The following is a 9,442-nucleotide window of genomic DNA, read 5'->3' on the forward strand; positions in this document are numbered from 1 at the left end:
CAGTGTTTCTTTGTCCGATAGCCTTAGCGAAAGCGGTTGTGTGGTGGACCAAGTTGAAAGGGCTGATGACAGGCACTTTCTTCTTTGGCCAAACCCTCATCAACTTTTTCATTTGAATAGGAAAATCAGAGTAGAGAGGGAAGTGCTACCTCCCAGCAAATTGTCCATACATTCTTTTCTTCATCCACCTATTTTCAGTTTCATTCATTTTCAAGTGCTTGTACAGTGCTTTATCTTTGCAATCTTCGATCCTGCTCAAACCTGACTTCTTACTTCCAATAATAGTGGTTCTGTGGCATTTTTTACATACCACGATATGTTGTTTTCTTCTGCCCTAATGCTGTGTTCGCATCCAATCAGTCCTCTTCCCCATCTTTTTCTTGGTACATATAGTCTGTCTGTGTCACGTTTTGGGTGGAGTATCCCATATCTAGTCAGCAACTTCCTTGTCTTTCTGTCTAAGCTGCTTAGTTCGTCTGTTGTCAATGTGATTACCCCTGGTCCATATCTAAAGAGTGAAGCCGCCCAGATGTTGATAGCTTCAATCTTATTCCGTCGTTTAATTTCAACTTGAGGATCAGTCTCAATCTGCGCAAGTACTACACCTTAAATTTTCCTGTCATTTCTTTCTCCATCAATTTATCCACTAATTACCAATATCCTCAAGTACTTATAACCCGCCTCTTCTATCTACTTCATAACTTTCCCCGACGGTATCGCTAGCCCGTCCATACATAGTCTCTTCAAGAGTAACACACCACATTTTTTCAGTCCGAATTCCATTCTGACATCAACACTGAAAGTATACACCGTATCAACGAGGAAAATGACTTGGGATTCCTTTTTATCACAAAGTTTGAAGTCATTCATGAATAACAAGTGGTTGACTTTTTGATGGCGGCTCTTGAATACATACCCAGCCTTTGCTTTCCTCAGAATCAGTGTTAGTGGTATCAAGCACAGTACAAAGATCAGTGGGAACAGGTACTCCCCTTGGAAGATGCCTGTCCAGGTTTCTATTGTCCCTAAACTTGTTTCATATGCTGTCAGTTCCATTCTCCACTTCGCCATACTGTTTCCAAGCCATCGCTCAACATTCTATGCAACACTTTCGGGATAGGGGTAAGTCGATTACACCAAATCCAGTGCCTCACTGGTTCTTAGTTTATCGACCCCTAAAAGGTGAAAAGTAAAATCGACACGGCAGAATTTGAACTCAGAACGTGCAGACGGACGAAATGCCACTAAGCATTTTTCGGGGCATGCTAACGATTCTGCCAGCTCGCCAAACAACAACAATAGCAACAACAACAACAACAACAACAACAGCAACAACAACAACAACAGCAGCAGCAGCAGCAATAATGATAATAATAATAATAATAATAATAATAATAATAATAATAATAATAATAATAATAATAATGATAATAATAGTAACACCTTTAGTAGAAAGGATTATTATTATCATTATTATTATTATTATCATTATTATTATTATTATTATTATTATTATTATTATTATTATTATTATTATTATTATTATTATCATTATTATTATTATTATTAAGACAGCTAGCTGGCGGAATCGTTGGGAAAATGCTTAACAGTATTTCGCCCGTCACTACAATCTGGATTCAAATTCCGACGATCTTTACTTTGCCTTTTATCCATTCGGGTCGATAAATTAAGTACCAGTGAGATACTGAGGTCGATGTAATCGACTTCCCCCTTCCCCAAATTTCAGGACTAGTACCTATAGTAGAAAGAATGATAATCATTATTCTTGAATGAGAGAGTGACACTGGGGTAAAATATACGACAATGAGAGAGTGAGACTGGGGTAAAATATACGAAGCCCATTATACCCATAATGACTACCCGTCTGATTAGGGTACACCAGGTACAAGCATCACAATCATATGTGCGTGACATGGTGATCTCATATCAAGATAAACAGCGCATGACCTTGCAGGTGGTGCCCAGTTACAATTTTCTTCGGGTCTCCTAGCTCATCCCGCTCAAAAGGTCCCTGAATAAGGGTTGTTTAAGGATGATGAACAAAACAGTCACGTTTCCATAGGTGAATTATCCAAACTCCAGCACATGGCTATGATACTCCCCAACTACTTCTGCTCGTGATCAGAGATGCACATATCGTCAGCCACTAAGGGGCATGCTCAACTGGTTATGATGAAGCAACTGACAAGCAAATCGCTGGTATTGAGCAGAATATTTGCTGTAGCCCATCTTTTATACCAAGACAAAACAATGTCCATGATAACACTTCCAATCAGTTAAGATGAGAAGCCATCAGAGCCACTGCCAGGCTCTACATCAGGTCATTATTATTATTATTATTATTATTATTATTATTATTATTATTATTATTATTATTATTAGTAGTAGTAGTAGTAGTAGTAGTAGTAGTAGTAGTAGTAGAACTAGTAGTAGTAGTAGTAGTAGTAGTAGTAGTAGTAGTAGTAGTAGTAGTAGTAGTAGTGGTAGTGTGAGAAATCGAAGCAAAATCTACGCCACCAGGAATGAATAGGCTGAGGGCTTCCAGCAGCAGTAGCTTCAATTCATCGCTTTGCGATAGTGGGGAAATCTACCGAAAACAGAAACAATAAGAACAGTTGTATACAAAATGGACACAGACTAAAGATATGAATACTAAAAACACAAACAGGACGTACAGAAATGCACCTGTCTGCTTACCCTGGTTGAAGTCCATGGTTCCTCGAAGGAAAAATAATTTCTAGTAGAATTGCTGGAAAAGCTGAAAGTGGATAATTACCGTGCTCGATTCAAAGTTGATTGTAGACGAAAGCTTCAAGCTACGAAATGATAACTGGTTTAATCACACACTCTTCACAGAATATTTCGGAGTTAAAGGTTTGGCCAATATCGAACATGCTAATAAACTCTGAATCTGGAAGAGGTAGGTTTAGTTGCGCAAATGCAATGGGTGCTCCGATAAGAATGTGATCTGAATCGCACTGTGCTCCAATCATTCCTTGATAGTAAGTTCTCGTTCTTTCTTGTGTTGCTTCTATTGTTTATGAAATTCCTAACATGTTGTCAATTCTGTTGTAAATTTTTTGCAATGCCAATTAATTTTCTTTTCCTTTTTTGTCATATATATATATATATATATGTTGAAGAGCGTAGCTCGAAACGTCAAAGACTTTCCGTATTCCCGAGCGTCATACTAATATATACTTTTGTTATTTACACCACCTGTCCTCGTCTGTTGTTATTTTTTGTATATTCTCCCATATATATATATATATATATATATATATATATATATATATATATAAGGCGACCAAACTTTTGCGTATCATATTCTTACACTCATGTAGCCAATAAAGATGTCAAAATAATTATCTTTGACTTTTCGTTATCTTTATTAAAACATTTAGCTAAGGCTATCTCATATATTATATTATGGTTTCAGAAGTACATCGAATATATTTTTCTTCAAATAAGAATACATAGATCTCGAACAACAGTACTCGAAGTTAATAGTTAAATAATGTGTTCATGGTTAACAAGAGGTTAGCAAAAATGAGGAAAAACCTGAATAGAAGTTTCTTTTGGTGCATCAGCATGGCCGCAGCGCTGAGCTTAAACTAGAAAGACAGAGAAAGTGAGATACAGAAAGAGGAAATGAGTGTACGTCACGTAGAGAAAGGAGAGCTAAAATAACAATTTTGTATTACAACAAATTCAATTCTCTTCTACTGTAGGCACAAGGCCCGAAATTTTGGGGGAGGGGCCAGTCGATTAGATCGACAACAGTACGTAACTCTGGTACTTAATTTATCGACTCCGAAAGGATGGAAGGCTAAATCGACCTCGGCGGAATTTGAGCTCAGAACGTAACGGCAGACGAAATACCGCTAAGCATTTCGCCCGGCGTGCTAACGTTTCTGCCAGCTCGCCGCCTTTACAACAAATTTGATTGCATGATAAAAATAGAATTCATTCAGAATCTAAATGTGTAACCTTTCTGGAGATGCGGGCCGGATGAGACATGAATTATCATCAGGTGGGCTGCACTGCTACAAAAATTCAAGGCAGATTTTATGTTGGCATGCCATTCCGAAGGTCAAACAGGCCGCGCTTTGTCAATGACTCATTCAAATTCGTGATAAATTTACGTTGAAAAGTTCTTTTTACTAGATGTAATTTTCACTAAATACCTTCTTGATATGAAACGCGATACACGAGAGGGGAGTAACAGCAACTGATTCGACTATGGTCGATTCCCAACATTTCATAAATATAAAATACTCTGGTTATTTAGATAATTACCCCTTCGTGGAATCATTCATCCCTCATCGACCCCGCCAGGCATGTCCAAGAAAATAAATGAATTTATTTACCTATGTCCAAGAAAATAAATAATAATAATAATAAAGTAGATGTGCATTTACTGACCCCATGAATAGTCCCATTGACCACTTTGTAGACACCTGGGTTAGGAGATGCCACCCGCACGAAAGACAATAGTTTAGTTCTAATATTCTCAGTATTGTGAGCATAAAATGATCATTTAGAAAAAAATGTGTTCAACAAAAATAATCATTAATGCCTTGATTAATCTCATTTTATTCCTTTAGACAAATGCAAAACATAATTCTGTGCATATTTCATTTTTATTTAGATGTCTTCAGCAAAGCATTCACCTCAAACAACTTGTCAATGTATTGCTCAGAGAATCCCTATTTTAATCGTTATCTTTTGATGCATTTATAGTATTTAGTGTATTGTGATATATTATTTAAAGATAGGTAATATAATTAAATATCAGATTAATTACGAAAATGTTCAAACCTTAAATCCGATCGATTTTAATTAAATAAACGACTATATATACTGTTTAAAAATTTTCTTTCACCATCTTCGAAACCCTGTATGAAATAGTAATCTCTGAAATACTACAATAAAATATGGTAATCATATATCATTTCAGACATTAACAAGGACATACGAATGGCGTTATGATCAGTGACAGGTTAGCATCAGATTGAGGTCAAAGAAAACAGACCATAGCAACATTTAGAAGTATATTATGTATAATTGCGTTCTGTAAAGAATTGTTGCAGATAAATATTCTTAAGAGATTGATGCATATTAAGTGGGAATCACACCTTAGATAGACAAAAGACAAACAGACAGATATATATATACACACACACATGAGCTTTCACACTAATACATATATATTGTATATGCACTCATTTGCACATACATGCACAAACTTAGATACAACTGCACGCATATTTACATCTTTAGATACGAATGAATAAGTTAAAGTGTCAATTACTAACATTATATTGTGTAAAGAATTTGACACTTCAATAGATGGATATCTGAATAGACTGATAAATAAATAGTTAGTGTTAATACTAGATTAATACACCCATATTCTTTTGTATAGTTTATAGTTTATTTTAGCAATCCCAATTAGTGTCATAGAGACACATCACTTTAATTTGGATGTCATATGTAGGCTCAATGATATAAATAGAAGACATTTATCATTGGAACAAACAGAGTTTAATCAGAGCGTCTTCAGGTAACTATTCTGTTTTTCTGATGCTGTTCTTAAATTCTTTGCCAAATTTGGAAGCTAACGCACGATTTCTTTTATATATAGTTTTTGAAGTATGATTTTAACCATTTTAAATTCTTCACATCCAGTACTGATATATTGTAAATTAATTTTATTCTTACATTATCTAACTATAAAAATAACTTCTCTTAACAATGTTGATACAAATAGAACATAGCCCTAAAATATATTTCGCAATACTAACTCCATTTTTCAACTTCTTTATTTAAATTTATATTTGTTCATACACTTTGTCTTTGTCTTTCTCTTTCAAATGCTTATATTAATCTTCAACTCTCTTACACACGTACATATCTGTACGTATATAAAAATGTATATCTATCTATCTATCTATCTTACATACATACATATACATACGTGTGTGTGTGTGTGTGTGTGTGTGTGTGTATATATATGTAGAAGGTTGAAAAGGAACACACGAGAGACAGAAACAAGCAGTATCAAGGAAAATGCCACTTGTATTTGAATACTATGCAAATATTCTTTTAAAAAAACTTTTCTTTTAATATTTCCAAACTTTAATTGTTTTCTGTTCTTACAGTTGAAAAAGTCTCAATGACCGAAACCGATACTGAAATGTTTTTTATAAAATTATTTTAGCATTTTCTACCTTGACTTTTTTTCATATAAACATATACAAATATATATATATATATATATATATATATATATATATATATATATATATATATATATATATATATATATATATATATATATATATATATATATATATGTATATATATATATATATATATATATATATATATATATATATATATATATATATATATATATATATATATATATATATATATATAAATCTAGTGGCTTCCGAAAACTTTCGATTACAGACACCTTGATTTTAATTATTCAAATATGCTCTTCTATTTCTCCTAACGTCTGAGATATTACAGCCTTCTCTCCTCCCTCATTTAACTGGGAAGCTAGTAGCAGCGTACCATATATATATATATATATATATATATATATATATATATATATATATATATATATATATATATATATATATATATATTATTTTCTCTCTTTATTTTCTCTCCTTGTTTCTTTCTGTGTTCCTTTCTGTGAAAGAGCGTAGGCTTGAAACGTTAAAAACTTTTTCACTTCCCAAGCGTTAAACTGATACATGTGTTTGTTGTCTATACCACCTGTCTTCGTCTTTTTGTTTTTTGTTATTTTTTGTGAATTCTCCCTATATATATAAAGTCCATTCAAAAGGTTTTCAGACTTTCTAAGGAACGTTTTAATAATTTCAAAGAAGTATAAAACTCTAGCCTTCATCAAAGCAAGTTTCTCTGACCGCAATGCGCATTTGGTAGGGCTCCAGTCACTTAAGGAAGGTCCCCATGGAGGTTCTCCAAAGTGAAGGTGTGCAGGACCCTTGTCACAGCCTCCTTCGTCCTCAAAAAGTCTGCCGCGGAGTTTCTCCTTCAGTTTATGGAACACCCAAAAGTCCCAGGGAGCAAGGTCTGCCGGACTGGAGGGGAGATGAGAAACAGTTTGATGCTCAGCTCTGTTAAATAGCTTGTTATAGCTGTTAAATAGAACGTTCCAGATAATTAGCAAACGAATAGGTAAACAAATCTAGTGGCTTCCGAAAATTTTCGATTACAGACACGTTGATTTTAATTATTCAAATATGCTCTTCTATTTCTCCTAACGTCTGAGATATTACAGCCTTCTCTCCTCCCTCATTTAACTGGGAAGCTAGTAGCAGCGTACCATCTGCATCTAATCGTATTTACTCAACATTTCATTTCGTCTTTCGTATCCAAAACTATAGATCTCAGTAATTCTGATCTAGACAACGTTTTTTCTTAAAGATATTAGATAACATATGTCCAAAGCTAATTTTAAAAGTAAACTTTTCAAAATTTTCAAGAAAAATCGGTGTTAAAACGGTTATGAATTACATAGATTCAACAACTAACCCCACATTTAAATATGTTTGCCATTTTTTAATTTAAACCCAGCATTTTGTAAATATTTCGTTTGAATTTGAAGTGAAAAAGTAGACTTTATTTGTACTTTAATTACATTTCTACATTTAATATATTGAAGCGTCATTCTAGATATTTAGAAAATACAATATTAATAATTGATTACGCATTACTTTTCTTATTTCGAAACTTATTACGGTTGTACGGCTGTTACAAGATGCTCGTATTCGTATCCATGTAATATATGTGTATGTGTGTGTGTATACATACATACACACATATATACATGCATACATGCATACATACATACATACATACATACATACACACATATATACACACATACTTACATACATACATACATACATACATGCATATATACACACATACATACATGCATACATACACACGCACATACATACATACATGTAAATATATATATATATATATATATATATATATATACGTGTATAATGGATGACCACTAGGTGGACATCCAATATGCTAGAAAGAGGTCGTCAACGACCCAACCGCAAAGAAAGATAATGTTCTCCAGAAATAACTGGTGTTTTGCGAAGTTTTTTTTCTGGAGAACATTATTTTTCTTTGTGGTTGGGTCGTTGATGACCTCTTTCTAGTATATTGGATGTCCACCTAGTGGTCATCCCTTATACACGTGATACAATTTTTTCTGAATTTTCAGATTTTTTTATATGCTAGGCCACTTGGTTTTAGATTGAATTAATATTCAATTTATCACCCTATCTATATAAATAATAATATATATGTATATATATATATATATATATATATATATATATATATATATATATACGCAAAATAGCTAATTATAAAATCCCAAGAAGAGATAGAGTATTAATGTATATACTAAACAGTAAAGCATGTGGCCACATCAAAGCGGAGAATCTGCCTACGGTTAAACTAGTAGTAGCATTCTACTGCCACTTAGATGTGGGGACTCACTTTACTATATATAGATACATATTCTTTTATATGTTTCAGCCCTGAGGTTGTGGCCATGCTGGGCACCGCCAGTGTTATCACCTTTTAATTGGCCAATTCAATGTGATTGGCATTTGGTGGAGCAGGGAGTTCGATTTCGCTGCCCTCTTTTGAGTTTGCTGTCTTGATATTGGTTCATCTGGGATCTTGGATAGCAAGAGGTCAAATTGTTTCTTGGAAACATCTACCCCAACTCCATGGAGATCCCTCAGATGCTTTGGCAAGGCGTTAAATAGCGGCGGCCCCTTGAATCCCAAGCTGTTGCAATACATGGTTAACGCTTTAGTTGAGACAACTGTGACTTTTGGAACAGTGCAGTGACGTCCAATTCGAGGTCCTGTAGAACTCTCAATTCGAAAGTTTGGTGCCAGCCTTTCCAGTATCTTACACACATATATCACTGCCAGCCTCTCTCGTCTTCGTTCCTGGGAGTAGAGTCGTAGCTCTCTCAATCTCTCCCAGTAGCTCAGCTATTCCATTGATACAATCTTCCTCGTATAGCATCGCTCAACCGCCTCAAGTTCTGCTATTAATCCTACACTGTAAGGTGGCCACAGTTCAAAACAGTAGTCCGGACGTCTGAGGACAAATGTCCTCCATAGGACCAGCATAGTTTCCTAGTCCCTTGTTCTGAAGGTTTTCAGAATCCATCCGGCCATTCGCCTGCACACTACCACCATATTAGTGATATGCATCTGAAACAAGGCATCGTTGCTCATATCAATCCAAAGATCACACACGATATGTGAGTCTAGGATTGCCGCTCCTTTTGGACGGACCAGATATCGTTTTCGTGACTTCTGAGCACCAA

Source organism: Octopus bimaculoides, chromosome 5 (assembly GCF_046866305.1).
Source record: "Octopus bimaculoides isolate indiv1 chromosome 5, ASM4686630v1, whole genome shotgun sequence".
NCBI classification, from domain to species: domain Eukaryota; kingdom Metazoa; phylum Mollusca; class Cephalopoda; order Octopoda; family Octopodidae; genus Octopus; species Octopus bimaculoides.